Source organism: Salvelinus sp. IW2-2015, unplaced genomic scaffold (assembly GCF_002910315.2).
Source record: "Salvelinus sp. IW2-2015 unplaced genomic scaffold, ASM291031v2 Un_scaffold563, whole genome shotgun sequence".
NCBI classification, from domain to species: Eukaryota; Metazoa; Chordata; class Actinopteri; order Salmoniformes; family Salmonidae; genus Salvelinus; species Salvelinus sp. IW2-2015.
This window is the reverse complement of record NW_019942575.1, coordinates 210,975-234,774: the sequence shown is the minus strand read 5'-3', so window position 1 is coordinate 234,774 and position 23,800 is coordinate 210,975. Positions and strand designations below refer to the sequence as shown.

At 41.3% G+C, this 23,800-nt stretch overlaps 1 protein-coding gene across 1 annotated transcript in view; it reads right to left on the bottom strand.

The window, feature by feature from the left end:
* The window catches only part of fhdc1 (FH2 domain containing 1), a 53,399-nt gene extending 35,888 nt beyond the window's left edge, over nucleotides 1-17,511 (bottom strand). The window contains exon 1 of the mRNA XM_070438199.1: nucleotides 17,362-17,511. The gene's annotated coding sequence lies outside the window, so the exon portion shown is untranslated. The remainder of the gene's footprint in view (nucleotides 1-17,361) is intronic.
* Nucleotides 17,512-23,800: the final 6,289 nt, after the last annotated feature.

The following is a 23,800-nucleotide window of genomic DNA, read 5'->3' as shown; positions in this document are numbered from 1 at the left end:
GCATGGCCAGGCACGACTCCAACACCATCACCAACAAACTATCATGGTCCAAACACACCAAGACAGTTGTGAAGAGGGCACGACAAAGCCTATTCCCCCTCAGGAGACTGAAAAGATATGGCATGGGTCCTCAGATCCTCAAAAGGTTCTACAGCCGCACCATCGAGAGCATCCTGACTGGTTGCACTACAGAGGGTAGTGCGTACGGCCCAATACATCACGGGGGCCAAGCTAACTGCCATCCAGGACCTCCATACCAGGAGGTGTCAGAGGAAGGCCCTAAGAATTTTCAAAGACTCCAGTCACCCAAGTCATAGACTGTTCTCTCTGCTACCGCATGGCAAGCGGTACCAGAACGCTAAGTCTAGGTCCAAAAGGCATAAGACTCCTGAACAGTTAATCAAAGGGCTACCCAGACCACTCTTTTACACTGCTGCTACTCTCTGTTTATTATCTATGCATAGTCCCTTTAACTCCACCTACATGTACATATTACCTCAATTACCTCGACTAACCGGTGTCCCAGCACATTGATTCTGTAACGGTGCCCCCTGTATATAGCCTCGCTATTGTTATTTTACTGCTGCTGTTAAATTATTTGTTACTTTTATTTGTATTTTTTTACTTATTTTTCTTAACTGCATTGTTGGTTAAGGGCTTGTAAGTAAGCATTTCACTGTAAGTGGTGGTGGAAGATGCCGTTTTTGGAGTGGAGGATGAAGTGAAAGAAGATGAAGACGTTTTTGGTTGTATTCAGCGCCTTTGACAAATAAAATTTGATTTGATTTGAAAACATTAAGAACACCTGCTCTTTCCATGACATATACTGACCAGGTGAATACAGATGAAAGCTATGATCGCTCACTTGTTAAATCCACTTCAATCAATGTAGATGAAGGGGAAGAAACAGGTTAAAGAAGGGTTTTTAAGCCTTAAGACAATTGAGACATGGATTGTGTATGTATGCCATTCAGAGGGGTGAATAGGAAAGACAAAAGATTTAAGTACCTTTGAACGGGGTATGGTAGTATGTGCCAGGTGCACCGGTTTGTGTCAAGAACTGCAACTCTGCTGGGTTTTTCACGCTCAACAGTTTCCCGTGTGTATCAAAAATGGTCAACCACCCAAAGGACATCCAGTCAACTTGACACAACTGCGATACGCATTGGAGTCAACATGGGCCAGCATACCTGTGAAACGCTTTCGACACCTTGTAGAATCCTTTGAGGCTGTTTGAGGGCAAAAGGGAGGGGGATGGGGGGTGCAACTCAACATTAAGAAGTTGTACTTAGGGCCTCCCGGGTGGCGCAGTGGTCTAGAGCACTGCATCACAGTGCTATGCTGTGCCACCAGAGTCTGGGTTCGCGCCCAGGCTCTGTCGCAGCCGGCCGCGACCGGGAGGTCCGTGGGGCGACGCACAATTGGCTTAGCGTCGTCCGGGTTAGGGAGGGTTTGGTCGGTAGGGATATCCTTGTCTCATCACGCTCCAGCGACTCCTGTGGCGGGCCGGGCGCAGTGCGCGCTAACCGAGGGGGGCGGGTGCACGGTGTTTCCTCCGACACATTGGTGCGGCTGGCTTCCGGGTTGGAGGCGCGCTGTGTTAAGAAGCAGTGCGGCTTGGTTGGGTTGTGCTTCGGAGGACGCATGACTTTCGAGCTTCGTCTCTCCCGAGCCCGGGTACGGGAGTTGTAGCGATGAGACAAGATAGTAATTACTAGCGATTGGATACCACGAAAATTGGGGAGAAAAGGGGATAAAATTTAAAAAATATATATAAATAAAATAAAAAAAAGTTGTACTTAATGTTTTGTACACTCAGTGTATATAATTTTAAAGTCAGAGCATTCCCACAGATGTTCAAATAATGCTAACTGTCAACGACAGCTTAAAACAGCAGTGCTAGTTTGGGGCATCTTGAGACAAAAGAGAAGACAGGACCCCAAGAAGACAACAACAAGAGTGTCTGCTCCCTTCTAAAGAGACAGTAAACTATTTGTAACTCTGTAAAATGCCCTGAAGGCAACAGACAGAGTTGGAATGAGTGTCTAGCTACAATACATCCACCTGCTGTACTGAGAGTGAGTCAGCCCAGACAGACTGTTGAGGATCTCATTGTGGTAGTCCACCTGTTGTCAGCCCTGCAGCGTTCCCACTCCCATCAGTCTTTATCAGTGACAGGGATACCCCACCCAGCCTCATTAACCACTGGGCACGATGTGTCCCCCGCCACAGAGAGAAAGGGTTAAGATGGACGCACAAAGGCTCCTTTAAAGTTTATCTTTAAAGGAGAGGTAGTGTGGATTGTTGAAGCTGGCTTTTAAGCCCTGAGGACAGTGTGGCCAGATTCTACACAATAGGGGGAAAGGGGTGTGGCAGAGACATGATATTGGATGTGTGTGTGTATGTGGTTCCCCAACTCTCGGGTGACATTCTTTACCTAGACCATGTGGCATATTACTTTCCCCCTAGCCCACCACCATCTTCTCATTCACTACTCCAATATTGGTGGCTAAGGAGACAAATCCTCCTCCAGATCAGAGGGTGAGTTGTAATCCGGCGTCCCCAAGAGAGGTTACTTCCTGTGGCTGTTTGAGCTTTTGTTAACCCCAGCACAAACACACAGTCACACACACACACACACACGCGCACACACAGTCTGAGTGCTCGTTAACCCCCGCAGCGCCGGGGCTTTTCACTGGCACAGTCGGGGCAGAGAGGGTCCGCCTCTCTGGGATTAAGCCAATCCTGCATCCGCCATCATCGCAGCGGAAACGCTTATTAGAGGAGAGCAGCTTTGCGGAGAGCTCAGTGGGGAATGGCTCCCGTGCTTTAGAACTTCTCTGTTTTAGATCCCTCAAAAGGTTCTTGATCTGGACTTGTCTACGTGTGTAAGGTAGTCAAATTGCCTATGGCCTTCTTTCGTGTCTTCGTCATATCTCTTTGCCCTATTTTACTAGTGTTTACCTCAGTAGGACTGCTTGTTGACCTTGTAACAGTGAATCTTGTCCACATCTGTCTCTTTTCACTGTTCACCATCATGGAATGAATGTGTCATACCGGGATCAGTGTTTTCTGTTCAGGCTCCTTTTCAAGATACTATAGTAAAATCAGCACACTATGTCATAGAAACAGTCCTCTGCCTGGGCTGTCTAGTCGTATCTACACTGTATATTTATATTATCTTTCAAACCAAACTTGCTAGGAAAACAAGGCAGCTTAGGCTTTGTTCAGTTTAGTACAGCATACCGGCTTCCTCACTTCCCCCTTCTCTGACACATCAGATGGGGAGGTGAGTGACACACTCAAGCACACACACACACGCACATAGAAACAGTAAGGGGAGGCGGAGTGTGAGTGAGGCAGAGCAAACGATGGGGCGAGCAGGTGGATATATCAACTGTGTGAGATTAAACACACGCAGGCATTTACACAGACATACATAAACACAGTTACCCAGATACCCAGACAAAAGAGCCTCTCAGCCAAACAATCTCCTTTAATAAAAAGGATATGAAATGACGCCTTATGGGTGCGTGTGGCAAACAGGGACAGATGCTTCCAGTACACGCTGTACAACAGTCACTGGCAACAGCAGCAGAGACACCCAGGGCGGCAGGTAGCCTAGTGGTTAGAGCGTTGGGCCAGTAACTTAAAGGTTGCAGGATTGAATCCCAGAGCTGATAAAAAGCTGTCGTTCTGCCCCTGAGCAAGGCAGTTAACCCACTGTTCCCCAGGCGCCGAAGATGTGGATGTCAATTATGGCAGCCCCCCACACCTCTCTGATTTAGTGGGTTAAATGTGGAACACACATTTCAGTTGTACAACTGACTGTCATTCAGCCAGGGCAGGAGATGACAGATTGCAGCAATAATGTAGCCTAGGGTGATCACAATACTGCTTTCAGTCTTATCTGCTCGTGGTCTTGTCTACTCTGGTCTATCCACTTTCATACGTCACTGAAACCACCGCAACTCCTGTCGTGCAATATGTGTTACTCAGAGCAAAATGTGTCACTGTACCTGACGAGTCGAGGATTGAAATGTTTTGAGTGTAGACCAAAACCTCATCCATCTACTGTTATGAATTTTGACAACAACTAGCACAAACAACAGATGAATAAATCTGCCATTCACTGTCTGGAGGGGATGTTAGGCAACGGTGTGAACAACGGGGGCTTTTATTAGACAAATCCTGATCGGATTCAGGAAAGAAAAGGGATTAATCAAATACTTTGAAAGATTGAGATTAAGACTGAGATTAGTGCTCGGATGGAGCCTGTATTTTCTGATTGAACATTATAGGCCAGTGTAAGTAGCTCTAGTAACTGAAAATGCACATGTCCCTTATGAAAATGAATCTCTCTTCCAGAATGAACGACAGAAAAATCAAAGTTGCAGTCTTAAACAGGTACTGACCTCTAGGTTCCCTGGCACCCTCTTCTCTATAGTGCACTACTTTTGACCAGAGCTTTTGACCAGAGAACTATAGACCCTGGTCAAAAGTAATGCACTATACAGGGAATATGGTGCCATTTGGGACACAACCAGACAGACAGCTTACATAAGCTTCTAAGTTGATGCAATATTCAACACAGCGAAAGCAACATGTACTTGCTCCTATGCAAATATATTATGAATTCATGATTCTCAAAGGAGCTCTTCCTTTGAAAGTTTGAGCCATTTCTACCAAGATACTTCATAAGAAGTCACTGCGCATTTCATGGGGCATCTTCTATCATAAATCTTCTATTATGAATCAAATGAATTAAAACAAATAAATCATTATAGAAATCCAGTTGGATTATGCTACACACAGATAGGCCTAGATGCACTGGGAATCAAACATGCAAACTTGACATGTTAATGGACCTTGAAGGAGGGGAAGTTGATTCCCTATTGTCTTTAGACTTTCTACTAATGTTAAAACATGAAAGAACTGTACACATCTAACCAAATCCTTTCCCTGGGTTAAATGCTCCCAGTTTAGAACATCATCCCTAGAGACAAATAACTCACCATTTAGACTCTTGCTGAGCAAACATTTTATCTAATGCGTCCCTACCATCTGTCAAATGAGCTCCTTATAAAGTGAAAGCCCTCTCCCTAAACACACACATACTTTCCCTCCCACTTTCCCTCCTTCCCCCTATCTCATCTCTTGACTGAGGTGTTCAAACACTACATTGTTTTATGGTACGAGTATGTCCCTCCCTATTGGGATGGCTGTGATAATTTAGGGCCAATAAAATATATCCAATGAAGGATACTAGCGTCTAAATTTTAAGATAAGGGAGAACTACTGCTTGACCTCTATTTCATAGCATCCCAAATAATCAAATGCAACCAGTACATTATCAGACGATAGGATCTGCTGCTGGTTCAAGCTGGACTCAGGGGTAGACATAATATAGTAAATGTAAATCTGGGACACTCCAATTAAAATGATATGTTACGTTTCATATGGTATGTATCAATTTGTGGATGTCTATCATCCATTTCGTATGGTATGTTACGAATTGAAATTCGTACATGTTACGAAATTTGCAAAACATATGATATGTTACAAATTACAATTTGTCTAGGAAGCTAACTCTAACGTTAGCTCGGTGGCTAACGTTAGCTAGGCTAGGGGCTATGGTTAGCGGTTAAGGTTAGGGTTAAGGTTAGGGCTAGGAGTTAGGTTAAAGGGTTAACGTTAGGGGAAGGATTAGCTAACATGCTAAGTAATTGCAAAGTAGCTAAAACATAGTAATAGTTGCTAAGTTGCTAATTAGCAAAAACGCTAAAGTTGTCCATGATGAGATTCGAACACGCAACCTTTGGGTTGCTAGACGTTTGTGTCATACGCCCGACCAGCCACCCTACTTCTATTTTTGCCTAAAGTAACCTTCTATCTTATGTAACCATACCAAACGTAACATATCCTACTAATTTGAGTATCCCGGATTTACGGTTATTATGTTACGTATGAGACAAGGCTGGCTGGTTAAGCATATTCTGCAGGATCAAGGATACAAACAAACAACCAAAGCTGTGTATGGGACAGGTCATTATACTGGGTGTAAGGGTGTAACAGAACTCAATAGCTCATTACAAATCTCCCGGCTGTTAATGAGCTTTCAGCAAATTATCAGTTTGTTGTTGGTCTACTAGTAATTATGGACACTGAAATAATGGACACGGATGATAAGGCCACAGTGAACTTTGCAATGAGGGAAGTAGTTATACTAATCAAACACATTATTTGTGAATAATATAGAGGTTCACCTCACAATATTCAGACAAAACATTTATCCAGACTAAATATTATGTTGTAATCAATTAAGCTACATAACAATTTTAGATGTGCAACGGATACACTTTATGGTTTGGAAAGCAGTCATAACAAATGGCAATCAAAAACATGAAAATAAAGTTATTTTCAAATCTCCTTGGTTTTTAGAGTCGATCTGGGATCACCAAAATGATCATCATTCTTCCTCCAAACTGTCCCCCTCTGCCTCCCTGCTCTGACTCAACAGTGGCCTACAGACTACATTTTTTTCTCAAAACGTTGCTACTAATACACTTCTATTCATTTTCTCCGCATCATAAACTCGTTCCCGGTGCGAGAGGGGCCGGGTGAAGGTGACAGTAATTACAGTGGCAAGAAAAAGTATGTGAACCATTTGGAATTACCTGGAAATCTGCCTAAATTGATCATAAAATTGGATCTGATCTCCATCTGTCACAACAATAGACAAACACAGTCTGCTTAAACTAATAACACACAAACAATTATACGTTTTCATGTCTTTATTGAACACACAGTGTAAACATTCACAGTGCAGGGTGGGAAAAGTATGTGAACCCTTGGTTCTAATAACTGGTTAACCGTACTTTGGCAGTAATAACCTCAACCAAACGTGTTCTGTAGTTACGGATCAGAACTGCACAACGGCCAGGAGGAATTTTGGACCATTCCCCTTTACAAAACACTTTCAGTTCAGCAATATTCTTGGGATGTCTGGTGTGAACCGCTCTCTTGAGGTCATGCCACAGCATCTCAATCGGATTAAGGTCAGGACTCTGACTGGGCCACTCCAGAAGGCATATTTTCTTCTGTTGAAGCCATTGTGTTGTTGATTTAACTTCTGTGTTTTGGGTCGTTGTCCTGTTGCATCACCCAACTTCTGTTGAGCTTCAATGTGCACTTTTGCAAACTTCAGACGTGCAGCAATGTTTTTTTTGGACAGCAGTGGCTTCTTCCGTAGTGGCCTCCCATGAACACCATTCTTGTTTAGTGTTTCACGTATTGTAGACTCGTCAATAGAGATGTTAGCATGTTCCAGAGATGTCTTTAAGTCTTTAGCTGACACTGTAAGATTCTTCTTAATGAGCATTTTATGCAAGTCAACAATTCTTAATCTTGGGTCTTCTGAGATCTCTTTTGTTCGAGGGCATGGTTCACATCAGGAAATGCTTCTTGTGAATAGCAAACTAAAATTTTGTGAGTGTTTTTTATAGGGCAGGGCAGCTCTAACCAACATCTCCAATCTCGTCTCAATGATTGTACTCCAGGTTAGCTGACTCCTGACTCCAATTAGCTTTTGGAGAAGTCATTAGAGGTTCACATACTTTTTCCAAACTACACTGTGAATGTTTAAATTATGTATTCAATATAGACAAGAAAAACACAATAATGTGTGTGTTACTAGTTTAAGCAGACTGTGTTTGTCTGTTGTTGTGACTTAGATGAAAATCAGATCTAATTGTATGACCAATTTATGGAGAAATCCAGATAATTCCAAAGGGTTCACAATACTTTTTCTTGCCACTGTACACTTAATTCATATCTCTATTCAATTTTCTCTGCGGCTCCAATTATTTATTCCTCCTCCAGTTGTTTTGCAATTGAGTAAAGGACATTAGGGGCACGGATGACACGGATGGCCGCATATTTGTCACACTGTGGAATTATTCAAATGATTTGTGGTGTGATGGAAGTCAAACATACAGACAGATTCATCAATAAAAAGTAAACCTACACAATCTTACTGTAAACATTAGTAAGATATATACAGTTGAAGTTGGAAGTTTACATACACCTTAGCCAAATACATTTAAACTCAGTTTTTCACAATACCTGACATTTAATCCTCGTAAAAATTCCCTGTCTTAGGTCAGTTAGGATCACCACTTAATTTTAAGAATGTGAAATGTGAGAATAATAGTTGAGAGAATGATTTATTTCAGCTTTTATTTCTTTCATCACATTCCCAGTGGGTCAGAAGTTGACATACACTCAATTAGTATTTGGTAGCATTGCCTTTAAATGTTTTCACTTGTGTCAAACGCATTGGGGAGCCTTCCACAAGCTTCCCACAATAAGTTGGGTGAATTTTGGCCCATCCCTCCTGACAGAGCTGGTGTAACTGAGTCAGGTTTGTAGGCCTCCTTGCTCGCACACACTTTTTCAGTTCTGCCCACAAATGTTCTATAGGATTGAGGTCAGGGCTTTGTGATGGCCACTCCAATACCTTGACTTTGTTGTCCTTAAGCCCTTTTGCCACAACTTTGGAAGTATGCTTGGGGTCATTGTCCATTTGGAAGACCCATTTGCGACCAAGCTTTTACTTCCTGACTGATGTCTTGAGATGTTGCTTCAATATATCCACATAATTTTCCTCGCTCATGATGCTATCTAGTTTGTGAAGTGCACCTGTCCCTCCTGCAGCAAAGCACCCCCACAACATGCTGCTGTCACCCCCGTACTTCACGGTTGGGATGGTGTTCTTTGGCTTGCAAGCCTCCCCCTTTTTCCTCCAAACATAACGATGGTCATTATGGCCAAACAGTTATATTTTTGTTTCATCAGACCAGAGGACATTTCTCTAAAAAGTACGATCTGTGTCCCCATGTGCAGTTGCACACCGTAGTCTGGCTTTTTCATGGCGGTTTTGGAGCAGTGGCTTCTTCCTTGCTGAGTTTCCTCTCAGGTTATGTCGATATAGGACTCGTTTTACTGTGGATATAGATACTTTTGTACCTGTTTCCTCCAGCATCTTCACAAGGTCTTTTGCTGTTATTCTGGGATTGATTTGCCCTTTTCGCTCCAAAGTACGTTCAACTCTAGGAGACAGAATGCGTCTCCTTCCTGAGCGGTATGACGGCTGCGTGGTCCCATGGTGTTAATACTTGCGTACTATTGTTTGTACAGATGAACGTGGTACCTTCAGGTGTTTGGAAATTGCTCCCAAGGATGAACCAGACTTGTGGAGAGCTACAATTTTTTTTCTGAGGTCTTGGCTGATTTATTTTGATTTTCCCATGATGTCAAGCAAAGAGGCACTGAGTTTGAAGGTAGGCCTTGAAATACATCCACAGGTACACCTCCAATTGACTCAAATGATGTCAATTAGCCTATCAGATGCTGCTAAAGCCATGACATCATTTTCTGGAATTTTCCAAGCTGTTTAAAGGCACAGTCAACTTAGTGTATGTAAACCTCTGACCCACTGGATTTGTGATACAGTGAATTAGGAGTGAAATAATCTGTTTGTAAACAATTGTTGGAAAAATTACTTGTGTCAAACACAAAGTAGATGTCCTAACCGACTTTCCAAAACTTTTGTTTGTTAACAAGAAATTTGTGGAGTGGTTGAAAAACGAGTTTTAATGACTCCAACCTAAGTGTATGTAAACTTCCGACTTCAACTGTAAGGAGAGATAAGTAAGAGAAGGCCACTGGCCATTCAATTTCATGTTTCAACCATGCAAATGTCTCTCCAACTTTGACATGCCTTCAGAATTCATGACTGATAGCCCTCATTTATCTGTACAACATCCAGTCTTACAGTTTTTGTCAGTATAGGAGCATCATGGCAAAAACTAAGACTGGCCAATAGGTTCTACCCCTTGACCCACTCCACAATGAACATTTTAATTCTATTTTTTTGGAGCATGCTTATTTCTTACAGAAATAAACAATTCCACAAATCTGCCCAAACCAGCTTCTATCCTTTCACTCTCTTTTTTTAAACAGAGGCACACACACATACCCACACAGACACACACATAATGGCATCACTACAACAACAAACCCTCCAAAACAAAAAGGGCCTCAATTTCTACTATAGCTTTTCTACATTTTGCTAACAATTTTGCTAACTTCTTCTCATCCATCTGTTGCTTATATGATGTAGTGGAAAAACACCTCTAATGCCAGACCCAGACCATTGGACTTCAGTGGAAACCAGCCAGTGAGTGTGTGGGAGCTAATCACTACCCCATATTTTCTGTCTGGTTTTCACCATTGATCCTCTGGGTCATTAGAGAAGGTACATCTAGGGAAACAAAGTGTGTGTTTGAGATTTATATTGCAGCCCGACTGCGCATGCAGTGCCCAGAATCACGGGATCTACAAATCACATTGCATCTCAAGGAACTACTCATTATGTGATCAAGATCAAACTGATCTCTTCAAACACGTTAAAAGGGAGGCCTACAGTTGGCCATCCATTCCCAGGAGTGGCTGGACAGATGATTAAACCCATAAGGCACAGAAAGTGGGTTTCTGGGTTAGGTAGTCCACGTTGTAAAACCAATCCTCTGTCTATTTGGGGCGTTGTCTTAGACTACAATTCAGATGAAAAAGGATTACGTATGAAACTCTTCGAACTACAAAGTAGAAGTCTTTCTCTGTTGTCGGATATGTAACTTTAGGCAGCATCTTGTCACCTGTCTTGTCCAAAATCTTCAGCATCCACTTTGAACACGTTGCTATACTGTACTTTGTGTACTATAGTCACTATTGAAAATGTTGATATGAAAATGTAGCAATAAAGGCTGGTCTGGGGCTCAACAGTAATATCAAGTAATTTGTGTTTTTGCTCCGAGACCGAGTGAAGACCGAGTACAACGTTATCCAAGTCCAAGAACGAAAATATAAAAAAGCAGTCTCAAGACCGGATTTTTGACTGAGTCCAGTCTCAAGTACTACTACTATAGTGCATATAATACAATAACTAGTGAGGTACATGAAAGCATCTCTCTGATCTCACAATCAGTAAGAGTGTCACTTTTAAATCCACTTCATGAAAGTGTCATTAGTGTCTTCTCATCATGTTAAGTCTATCAAAACATATATAAAACCCAGAAAATCTATTAACTATGGAGCTCAAAGACATACTGTATCTTGCAAATGATCCTGAGGCAGACAGAATCTGAGTTCTCCTTTATGCAACTTGGTCATTCATGTACTTTCCTGTAGAGTGGACAACCTGACAGTATGAATAAGTTATTAATGAAATAGGATAATTTATTGAGGGTCCCTAGAACATACTGTAATTATACACGAGGAAGGATTGATTGCCTAACTCGTTCACAAATCATACAGATGGACAGCATACATAAATGCTGTCATGGAAATGTAGATAGAAAGACACAAGGCATTGCCAATGAAATAGGACTCCAGATCTCAGTGCGAATAGTTGAATCACATATCTCTCTATGGAACCTGCAGTACTGTACCAATGTCCTCTAGCCCATAGCCCCAATAGCAGCACAAACACCTGCAATCTCATTTTTCTTCCAGGCTTTTCGTGCTATAGACTTCCAACACGGCAGCACATAACAAATCCCAGAGCTTAGGATCAATCCATTAATCACAGCCTGGGAGTCTGAGACAAAGGGTTTCAGAATGGAGAGATTCAAGTCTGGAAGTTTTGCTCTGTCATTTTGCGTTCAAAAGGCCTAATATACAGCAGACATTTATATAGAAGCTAAAACGTATAAACTGCATCCCAAATGGCATCCTATTCCTTACGTTTAATCAGGGCCAAAAGGGGCTATAGGGAATTTTATAGGGACCTATATAGGCAATAGGGTGCCATTTGGGACATTCAGTACATTCAGAAAGTATTCACACCCCTCTACATTTTTCCACATTTTGTTGTGTTACAGCCTGAATTTCAAATGTATTAAATTTAGATTTTTTGTCACTGGCCTACACACAATAGCCCACAATGTCAAAGACGCATCATGAATTTCGATTTTTTAACAAACTAATTCAAATTGAAAAGCTGAAATGTCTTGAGTCAACAAGTATTTGTTAAGACAAGCCTAAATCATTTCAGGCATAAATATTTGCTTAACAAGTCATATAATAAGTTGCATGGACTTACTCTGTGTGCAATAATAGTGTTTAACATGTTTTTTTAATAACTACCTCATCTCTGTACCCCACACATATAATTATCTTTAAGGTCCCTCAGTCGAGCAGGGAATTTCAAACATAGATTCAACCACAAAGACCAGGGAGGTTTTCCAATGCCTCTAAAGAAGGGGACCTATTGGTCAATGTGTAAAAAGAAAAGCAGATATTGAATATTTCTTTGTGTGTGGTAAAGTTCTTTATTACACTTTGGATGGTGTATCAATACACCTAGTCACTACAAAGATGCAGGCGTCCTTCCTAACTCAGTTGCCAGAGAGGAAGGAAATCACTCAGGGATTTCACCATGAGGCCAATGGTGACTTTTAAACAGTTATAGAGTTTAATGGCTGTGATAGGAGAAAACTGAGGATGGATCAATAACATTTTAGTTACTCTACAACACTAACCTAAATGACAGAGTGAAAAGAAGAAAGCCTGTACAGAATAATTATTCCAAAACATGAATCCTGTTTGCAACAAGGCACTAAAGTAATACTGCAAAAAAAATTGCAAAGCAATTCACTTTTTGTCCTGACTACAAAGTGTTATGTTTGGGGAAAGTCTAATACAACACATCACTGAGTGCCACTCTCCATATTTTCAAGGATAGTGGTGGCTGCATCATGTTATGGGTATGCTTGTAATCGTTAAGGACTGGTGAGTTCTTCAGGATAAAAAATAAATGGAATGGAGCTAACCACAAGCAAAAACCTAGAGGAAAACTTGGTTTAGTCTGCTTTCCACCAGACACTGGGAGATGAATTCAACTTTCAGCAAGACAATAACCTAAAACATAAGACCAAATCTACATTGGAGTTGTTTACCAAGAAGACGGTGAATGTTCCTGAGTGGCCGAGTTACCGTTTTGACTAATATCTACTTGAAAATCTATGGAAAGACCTGAAAATGGTTGCCTAGCAATGATCAAAAACCAATTTGACAGAGGTTGAAGAATTTTGAAAAGAATAACGGGGGTTTCACAATCTAGGTGTGGAAAGCTCTTAGAGACTTACCAAGAAAGACTCACAGCTGTAATCGCTGCCAACGGTGCGTCTACAAATTATTGACTCAGGAGTGTGAATACTTTTGTATTCACGGAAATTAGATATTTCCGTATTTCATTTTCAATCAATTTGCAAAATATCTAAAACCATGTTTTCACTTTGTCATTATGTGGTATTGTGTGTAAATGGGTGAGAAAAAAAAAGATTTAATCAATGTTGAATTCAGGCTGTAATACAACAAAATTCAAGGAGTATGAATACTTTCTGAAGGCACTGTAGTCATAAGACCTAGTCTAATGTAACTACTACACAGCTCGCAAGTCCCACATAGAATTCTATAGTAGTTGTAGTATACTATACTACACGCTGTACTATCCCTTGATCATGTGTAGTACTTAGAATGCTGTAGTATACTATAGTAAATACTACAGTATTATCTGCAAAAATGACACTGTCATAAATACTACAGTAATATCCGCAAAAACACTACAGTCCGCAAAAACAAGACCCTTTTTTAACACTACAGCATTTAATTAGCATATACACCTTCACATCCTCCTGACCCATATCACAATTTGTGCCACCCATAACTGAAAACCTACATGCCAAGTATAGACCCTACAGGTTATAGAAAAGAGCAGAAGCTCTGAACTATCCGTTCAGACCTCATTCCTGCCTACCTCCTGAAAGAGAAATCCTCCACTTCTATGTCAAATATAATAAAACAAAAACATTATAGTAAATACTACAGTAATGTCTGCAGAAACACTACAGTAAATACTACAGAATACTACAGCTTGCAAAAACACTACAGTATATACTACAGTTTTCTTTTACTACAGTATTTATACTAGAGTTAAATGTGAATACTACAGTACTCTACAGTATACTACAATAAATCAAATACATTTTTATTTGTCACAACAGGTGTAGACTTTACTGTGAAATGCTTACTTACGAGTCTTTACCCAATAACGCAGAGTAAAAAAAAAAGAAAGAAAAGCTAATAGTCACACAATAAAATGACAATAACGAGGCTATATAAAAGGAGTACCGGTACCGAGACAATGTGCAGGGGTATGAGGTAGTTGAGGTACTCTACATGTAGGTAGGGGTAAAAGTGACTAGGCAATCAGGATAGACAATAAACAGAGTAGCATCAGCATGTTGGTAGAAATTAGGTATTCTGGGATCTTATATTTCAGCTTGTGAAACATGGGACCAACACTTTACATGTTGCCTTTATATTTTCGTTCAGTATAGAATGAGAGCCCCGAGAGAGGTGGAGGCTAATTACTGCGTGTTGAAAGCCATTCTGAGAGCACAATTGAAAAACATCATATCACAAAGAAACTGGCTCAAAATCACCAAGCCTATCGAGAGTTAAGAAAAGCGGGGATATTCATTGGGAAAGACAAATCATATCCATTGACAGAGGGGAATGAGAGCACACAGAACAGGGAAACACAGTGAATTGAGATAGGCATCAAAACAAAGGTATGAATCCGTCCCCTTTGTTCCATTGTTAACAGGTGGTGAATGTCTAGCCCGGAGATGATGGAACACTGAGTTCTACTAACTGAGCCTCTAATATTGCTATTTAGAATTTTGTCTAGAATAACACCTTTTATGGTACCGTACAACCAGATTTTACTTTTAAATATACTTTAACGCTCATCTAGGGACAAGCACTGGAAATTAGTGTGGGTTAAAGTGTGTGACTGTTGTGTATTCAATGTGTCAACGGTGTCGTTGTATCTGTCTTTATTCAAAATAACATTTGAAATGAAATGACATTTCAAAATGGCTTCTTCAGTTTGATCAACATATTCAACCCTGACACAGAATGCGGTGATTGGCCTAGGCCTTGGGCAGATGAGGAAGGGATGCTGTTGATGTTACCATAGAGATAATAGGAGGGGGAAGCAGGGAGGAACTGAAAACACCTGATGTTTACTTCGAGAGGGGAAAAACAAGGTGCCCTGGGCATTAGCTCAGAGCAAGACAAATACCCCAGACCCTTGTACCCTGAGAAAGACTGATTATAGGTGACCCATATGTGTGGTTTAAATTACAAGAGTGCTTAATGATACTGCGCACCCCATTAATAATAAAGTCGTTTTCCAATCCTAAACAGTTAAAACATATTAACGTTCATCTAACTCACGAAGTAAATATGTAATATGAATCCTGAAGATGTACTTTATTAAAACCTCAAACCTGATAAGGTTTGTGTTGGAAGTATATTATCATAGCGAGTTATATAGACTTTTTAAAGTCTCGTTGTTCTCTTTCCGATGCATATTGTGGCTTCTAATCCGTCATTGTTTTAGATGAAGACATCGCATTTTCCACTCCTGAACTTTACAGCGCTCTGACCTTTTCTATTTCCATGACAGTGCAGCACAGCAGCAGTTAAATGCAATTTCCACCGTTAAAATAAAGGGAGACGAAAAGCTAATGTCACAAAGTGAAAATGTTTCAGTGACTTCCTTTCGGAATAACATCAGAATCAGAATCACATTCCAATTCAAATCAGATTAAGTCTTTTTTTGTGTGTGCAATAAGCACGGGGAAACCCAACCTTTTACAACAATCTAAGCTGTAACACTTTTATAGACACGATTTAAGAAAACAGAATTGTAGAACTTAAAGTAGACCCCAGCTTCCCACCCTTTTTTATTGTACCGCTCCCACACAAATCAATCAAGCCTCCTCCAAGGCCCCATAAGATGGCCGATGGCGTCACAAAATGTAGTTTTCCCCGTTGGTCCCGGTATCCACGGTAACGGGGGGGTGATACCAACCCACCCCCTTGACCAGACCCGGGGAAGGGAGCAACTTTTTTTTTCTTGGGCATTGTTCCCCTCACTTGAATGGATTGCCTCTAATTCATCTCAGCATGAGAAATGGCATACAAAGGCCAAGGAAGAGCGAGGGTTTTGGGATTAGACCAACGCAGGCAGAGTTGCAAAGCCTTACATGTAGCCTCGCGGGTTGAAGGGTCACAGAGCTACTAATTGACTTGAGAACATCCACAATAACATTGGAATTGCTTTTGAAGAAGTTGTCATTTTCACTCTTGTTTTGAGACGATTGGTGAACTGCAACATTCAACACTGTTGCCAAATGCAAACATACTGTACATGTACACAGCAATGAATGAATGCGTTTTCAGAGAGATGGGGCAGGTGTTTTGGTGGAAGAAATAGTTGTTTTTGTATGGTAACACTATTTTCACACAAAACAATATCATCAATCTTAGATGGGCTAATGCAGTTTAGTAGACTTTACACAGTTTGCAATAAATTCAAAGCAAGCCAACAAAATCAATTGATGGCAATTGGCAAACTTACATTATCAATTGGTGGCAAAGCTGAATCAATTAGAATTGGGGCGGCAGGTAGCCTAGCGGTTAGAGCGTTGAGCCAGTAACCAAAAGGTTGCTTGATCAAATCCCTGAGCTGATGGTAAAAATCTGCCGTTCTGCCCCAGAACAAGGCAATTAACCCACTGTTCCTAGACTATCATTGTAAATAAGAGTTTGTTCTTAACTGACTTGCCTAGTTAAATAAAACATTTAATAATCACTGTTAATTGTATTCAATTAAGGACGTGTGAATGAATTCTGTCATGTTAAAATGTTAAAGCCAAATACAAGCATATTGATTATTTTAACAGATAGATATTTGGCAAAACTGTGACCACTTGTACATTTTCTGACTACAAATATATAACATATTTGTAAAGCCAGAATAGATTAACATACAATATGGTATGCTCACACATGACATGACATGTGTGTTGTTATCAAAGATACTAAGCTACAATATCTCTCTCCTGTGACATTGTCCTATCAATAGAATTAGGAATCATTGTTGGATGTAATGTCCTATACTGTACCATTCCCATAGTAGGCTACAACATTTTGTAAAACAACCCTAAAAACGAAGGAATTCAGGCTGGCAAATACATGAAGGTTAAAACAACCTTATGCACAGACATCCATACAAAGAACAAATCAACTTCATATAAGAATAACTGTTTAGAAGCACTGAATTGCATGATGTCATTTCACACATCTTCACAGTTGCAATGAGTTAGCTACTACACTTAATTGCAGATTCTAAATAAGCAAATAATAGACTGATGAATCACTTACCGAGAGAGATAGGATGGTAAAATACATACTAGGTAATCCGCACGGATAACGTTTTAGTTAGTAGGTGTACTTTTCAGAGAAAGAAAAGGTGTATATTGTTATTATTTGGTTGTTAGAGCAGCGACGGTGTCCTCTGTTCGTTGCGGCTGCTTTGAGGGACGAGAATCGATTGAAGGGCGGCAGAGGCGACAGCAGCAGCAGCAGCCGCCAGGCAGCAAAGCGATCGCGTGCACAATCTCAAACGTGATTGGCTCAGGTGAACGCGGTGTGTCCACCCATATCTTGCGCTGAGGCGCGCGACACAGCCGGTGTCAAATGTTGTTACAATTTGGTGCAACGCGTCTTGTTGCGGTTATTGATGTCTTATTATGAATGTCAACATTTTAACACCATGTTTGTTAGCTATACGCTTTCGTTTTGCAAACTACGTATATGTAGTTCGCAAATAGGCCTCTGCAATAGTATTAGTCAGCATTTCTTGAAGAAGTAGAAAATCACCACCTGTAGGGCAAACATATTATAGGCTAGCTACTGATGTCTTTGAAGGTGACTATTTTGGTGGAGGCCACGAAGATGAAGGGAGTGCATCGGATATAGAGAGAAAGAGAGAGGACCTGAAGAGAAAGATGATGGTGAGTAAAATGGTATTGAATAATAACGAAAGGTGATAGATGCTTGGTAGCATTTAAGGTTGGGAGTACAACATTTATATAACTATTAATAGTTAAATTCTGACCCTGACCCCTTGTAATGGGGAATATTTAACATGAATATTTATTTATATGTTTTCCCTTTCTATAATACACGTAGGTTGATGGACTCCATGCTGTATGTTATGGATTAAACTGTATCTGTTGATAGTGATTGACGCCAGACTGGAGTTCCAAGGACCAAGGATACTGATTGTTGTTGTATTCTGTGAAACACTGTGTGTTTCTGTAGCAGCTGACAAAGTTGTTTTGACTTCCTACAAGCCTCCCAGGCTGTTGTTTGCAGAACATTTGGTGCTGTGTAATTAGGATATAAGGGCCTTCTCTGCTAAGGTCAAGTTAGACATGTTCTCTGCTTCTGTGCTGGGGGTGTCTCCCTGTTGCAACTTGTAATTAAACCGAGATGATTCTGATTGATTTGACAGCTCTCCTTTTTGTTCACCTGGAAATTCCCATTAGATCCCTCACCTTTGACTCGAAGATTAACCCTATCTCCTCTAATATATCTCCTGTTTTTTTTATTCTTCTCAATAACAATGGGCTGTCACTGGACCTCTGTTTGGTCCCTAAATGTAACCCACCTTGAAGGCTGAACCCCCAATTTAAATTCACAGGCAGAAGGTAGGCTACACCATACATCTTACATCCAATTATAGAGAGAGAGAGAGAGAGTGTGTGTGTGTGTGTGTGTGTGTGTGTGTGTGTGTGTGTGTGTGTGTGTGCGTGTGCGTGTGCGTGTGCGTGTGCGTGTGCGTGTGTGTGTGTGCATGCGTGCGTGGGTGGGTGCGTGTGTGTGTGAAGAAAAGAGATTCCAACTGATAGGAAGGTAGGTAATAGGTTGTTATGCTGTATGGACCGGTTTCTCAGACAGATTAAGCCTAGTCCAGGACTTGAGAGAGTTTTGAGAGAGTTTAATAGTCCAGGACTTAATCTGTGTCCGGGAAACCAGCCTTACATGTATTATTAAAGTGCCACAGCCTTTGCTGCAAAGGAGCTGCTATGCGATGGTGAACATTTACACTTATTTGCTACTTCAAGATGAATGCCATGCAACGCTACTGATCCCATATCTAACGGCACTGACCAGCCATCAGTTTGAAAGCCATTAATGCTGAATTATTGATGTGATAGTAAGCTGTCTGCTTATACTGTAACCATCTTTGATCAAGTTAACTGCTACTACAGTATAAGGTGCTAAAATTTCAGACTTGATTTTCCCTAATGAAAAATGTATCAACACTTACAAAAATGTCCATGAATTATAATCCACATAATAATTACCATGTCCTGTTGCTCCAAGATTATTTTCCAGCTGTAGCAAACTGGCTCAAATCTTCATATCTGCCATATTTGAAATCATATGGCTATTACATTTTTCCCGCAGTGACAGACAATTATCGAAATCTCATAGCCTAGACAGAGGTTGATGAATAAATGAAAACCTACAGTCAAGGGGATTAATTAATAAACACATGAATTAGTCCACAGTCCTTCCATACAAGGACCCAATGAAATACTTCCACTCTCTTCTCCCTCTTTTCTCGAGCTAAATGTCTCTTGCTGAGGGCGTCTCAACTAGTTTGAGGTTGAGCATATAATAATTTTACTCAACTAGAGATTTGGACCAATTATGCAAAGCGGAGCATAAACTTGAATTGTCCTGTGACAGAACTGGATGACATTGATACAGGCATTAGTTGATGAAAAGTCTACCTGTTGCGGATTTCTTAATTCAATTACCCTTAGAAATTGGGCACACGTGTTGAAGCTGTGATTTGCAACAAGTATACACAGGGATCTACAGTATACTTGGTACAAAAGTAATCAAAAACCTCACTGATTTATGTTTTTTGTGTGGTTACATTCTATTTGACATTGTCACTATGACAGGGACATGGTGTTATAAGACTTCTCATTGGTGGGCAGTGTGCTAAGTCACTACAGCTATCATAATGCAAACTGCTACTACAATACAGTCATCATAACACCAACTGCTATTACAATACAGTCATCATAAAGCAAACTGTATCATGCCCTGACCTTAGAGAGCCTTTTTATTCTCTATTTTGGTTAGGTCAGGGTGGGTACTCTAGTTTGTATATTTCTATGTTGGCCTGGTATGGTTCCCAATCAGAGGCAGCTTTCTATCGTTGTCTCTGATTTGGGATCATATTTAGGCAGCCTTTTCCCACTTGTTGTTTGTGGGATCTTGATTTTGTATTGTTGCTTGTTAGCCCTACAAAGCTTTACGTTTCGTTTTGCTGCTGGTTCACATTAATAAAAATTATGAACGCCTTCCACGCTGCACCTTGGTCCAATCCTTCAAACAACGTTCGTTACAAACTGCTACTACAATACAGTCATCATAATTCCAACTGCTACTACAATACAGTCATCATAATTCCAACTGCTACTACAATACAGTCATCATAATGCAAACTGCAACTACAATACAGTCATCATAATGCCAACTGCTACTACAATACAGTCATCATAATGCAAACTGCCTACTACAATACAGTCATCATAATGCCAACTGCTACTACAATACAGTCATCATAATGCAAACTGCAACTACATACAGTCATCATAATGCCATCTGCTCTACTTACAAATGCAGTCATCATAATGCCAACTGCTACTACAATACAGTCACCATAATGCCAACTGCTACTACAATACAGTCATCATAATGCCAACTGCTACTACAATGCAGTCATCATAATGCCAACTGCTACTACATCTGTCATGATAATTTCAATTGTCTTGACAGATGTAGTAGCAGTTTGCATTATGATGACTGTACTGACATAGGGAGGTTGCTTTCCAGCCGTGCTATGTCAGGGGTGTCATAGCATGGCACTAAGGGCCGGTTTCCCATACACTGATTAAGCCCAGTCTTGGACTAGAAACCTTGCTCAGTGGAGAATCCCCATTGAAAGTGCATTTAGTCCTGAAATAGGCTTTAAATGTATCTGGGAAACCGGCCATAAATGTAATATAATAACAATGAAACTAAACTGTTATGCAGTAGGCTTATACATGTCACAGTGACACCATTTCACCTTTACTCAGTGCTCATTTTTTTAAAATCTAGACTTAGCAAACATAACAAATCAAAGGTGACCAAAAACACCAGATGCACATCAGCTGCTGGTTAGTCTTAATGACAAATATCAATCAATTTCTATGACACCCTCTGGGAGGCAGATGTATTGTGAGTGTGCTGTGTAATTGTTAAGTGAGTCCTTTGCTACATGGGCCTTGGACCCATGTGTTATAGCAGCACAAAATGTGAACACATACACACACACACACGTAATGTCGATTTAACAAGTTTAAGATCACATACACACACACCTTTCCCTGAAGTCAATCAAATCAATCAATCAAATGTATTTATAAAGCCCTTCTTACATCAGCTGATGTCACAAAGTGCTGTACAGAAACCCAGTCTAAAACCCCAAACAGCAAGCAATGCAGGTGTAGAAGCACCTGAAGTGTGTGTGTGTGTGTGTATGCTAAAACATATGCTCAGTCAACCGCCTGTACATAAGTGACATTGACAGCCACATCCTCTCAAGCACAAGCAGGCATCTCTCTCAGGGCCTATACCTTCAGGTTCCTCTCCATACTACCCACCTCAGACTCATGATTACATTCATGCAAAATCCTATTTTGAGCCTACCGTTCACGTAAGTCCCCCAATATAGACTTGGGGATACTTAGCCTAGCCATCATGCCAATGCGGTACTGGACTCTATGCTAATTCATTAATGTGCCTGGCTAGGCTAGCTGATGATCAAATAAAATGACATGTTATTGGTTACATACACATGGTTAGCAGATGTTAATGCGAGTGTAGCGAAATGCTTGATCTTCTAGTTCCGACAATGCAGTAATATCTAACAAGTAATCTAACAGTTCCACAACAACTACCTAATACACACAAATGTAAAGGGATGGAATAGGAATATGTACATGTAAACATATGGATGAGCGATGGCCGAGCAGCATAGGCAAGATGCAATAGATGGTATAAAATACAGTATATACTGTACACATGAGATGAGTAATGTAAGATATGTAAACATTATTAAAGTGGCATTGTTTAAAGTGACTAGTGATCCATTTATTAAAGAGGCCAACGATTTGAGTCTGTATATAGGCAGCAGCCTCACTGAGTTAGTGATGGCTGTATAACAGTCTGATGGCCTTGAGATAGAAGCTGTTTTTCAGTTTCTCGGTCCCAGCTTTGATGCACCTGTACTGACATTGCCTTCTGGATGGTAGCTGGGTGAACAGGCAGTGGCTCGGGTGGTTGTTGTTCTTGATGATCTTTTTGGCCTTCCTGTGACATCGGGTGCTGTAGTTGTCCTGGAGGGCAGGTAGTTTGTCCCTGGTGATGCGTTGTGTAGACCGCACCACCCTCTGGAGAGCCTTGCGGTTGATGGCGGTGCAGTTGCCGTACCAGGCTGTGATACAGCCCGACAAGATGCTCTCAACTGTGCATCTGTAAAAGTTTTTGAGTGTTTTAGGTCACCACCAAATTTCTTCAGCCTCCTGAGGTTGAAGAGGCGTTGTTGCGCCTTCTTCACCACACTGTCTGTGTGGGTGGACCATTTCAGTTTGACCGTGATGTGTATGCCAAGGAACAAGGAACTTTCCACCTTCTCCACTACTCTTCCGTCGATGTGGATAGGGGGGTGCTCCCTTTCCTGAAGTCCACGATCATCTCCTTTGTTTTGTTGACGTTGAGTGAGAGGTTGTTTTCCTGACACCACACTCCGAGTGCCCTTACCTCCTCCCTGTAGGCTGTCTCGTCGTTGTTGGTAATCAAGCCCACTACTGTTGTGTCTTCTGCAAACTTGATGATTGAGGTGGAGGCGTGCATGGCCACGTAGTCATGGGTGACCAGGGAGTACAGGAGGGGGCTGAGCATGCACCCTTGTGGGCCCCAGTGTTGAGGATCAGCGAAGTGGAGATGTTGTTTCCTACCTTCACGACCTGGGGGCGGCCCGTCCAGGACTCAATTGCACAGGGCGGGGTTGAAAGCTTAATGATGAGCTTGGAGGGTACTATGGTGTTGAATGCTGAGCTGAAGTCAATGAACAGCATTCTTACATAGGTATTCCTCTTGTCCAGATAGGATAGGGCAAATTAGCCATTCATGATGGCGATGACATTGTCTGTGGGCCTGTATGCAAACTGAAGTGGGTCTAGGGTGGAAGGTAAGCTGGTGATATGATCCTTGACTAGTCTCTCACTTCACTTCACGACTACATGACAGAAATGAATGCTACAGGGGCGATAGTCATTTAGTTCAGTTATCTTTACCTTCTTGGGTACAGGAACAATGGTGGCCATCTTGAAGCATGTGTTGACAGCAGACTGGGATAGGGAGCAATTGAACATGTCCGTAAACACACCAGCCAGCTGGTCTGCGCATGCTCTGAGGACGGTGGCTGTTGTGTAAATGGCTAATCCAATCGGTTTCTACAAGCTTCTTTTACTTCCCAAGGGTGGTGGGAGGAGTGGGGCACATAAACAACTTAGAGCTCTTCCAGAATTCAACACTCGCTCAACGGAGGGCCGTGAGTGTGGTCTGGGGTGACAGAGAGGGAAAGGGTGGGGGCGCCACTTTGTCACCCTCACTATGGTGACAGATTTGTTGGTGTCAAGGTTTGTTTTATGATGCCTAGATTTTATGGTTACTGTTGTTATTAGTG